Raw genomic sequence first — 499 nt, forward strand, 5'->3', positions numbered from 1 at the left:
CCTTCTATATGCACGGTGTTCGTTGTCCGAGATAGTGGTCAGTATTTCCGTCTGTCACGCGGAAGACCCGGGTTCGATTCCCGGTTTCGGAGAAAGAGGGTCAGGACACAACGCAACTCCTTACACACAAACCTATCTTTTTTTGGGCGGTGGTTCGAGTCCCACTCCTGTCAAAAATTTCTGAGCGTTGGTGCTATCTCTTCTGTCTGTGCGGGTCGGAGCCGTCGGACCGGAGCCAGGCGACTCGGTTAAACGGTTCTCACCCGTGCGACCCGGGTTCGAATCCCGGCAGTGGATGTGCTCGCGGGGGACTTTTTCTCGCAATATAAAGGATGATGAGGAACAAACGGTATTCAGTTAACTGGACAAGGTGTACGTTGTCCGAAATAGTATAGTGGCTAGTATTTCCGCCTGTCACGCGGAAGACCCGGGTTCGATTCCCGGTCTCGGAGAAAAGCGGTCGGTCACATCACACATGTCCAGCAGAAAACTTGAAACA

General features: G+C 52.7%; 1 non-coding gene across 1 annotated transcript; it reads left to right on the forward strand.

Moving 5' to 3' along the window:
- The first annotated feature begins 380 nt into the window (after positions 1-380).
- GNI_221350 lies at positions 381-452 on the forward strand. The gene has a single exon. It is a non-coding gene; the product is annotated as a tRNA-Asp (tRNA).
- Positions 453-499: the final 47 nt, after the last annotated feature.

Source organism: Gregarina niphandrodes (assembly GCF_000223845.1).
Source record: "Gregarina niphandrodes unplaced genomic scaffold scaffold00183, whole genome shotgun sequence".
NCBI lineage: Eukaryota > Apicomplexa > Conoidasida > Eugregarinorida > Gregarinidae > Gregarina > Gregarina niphandrodes.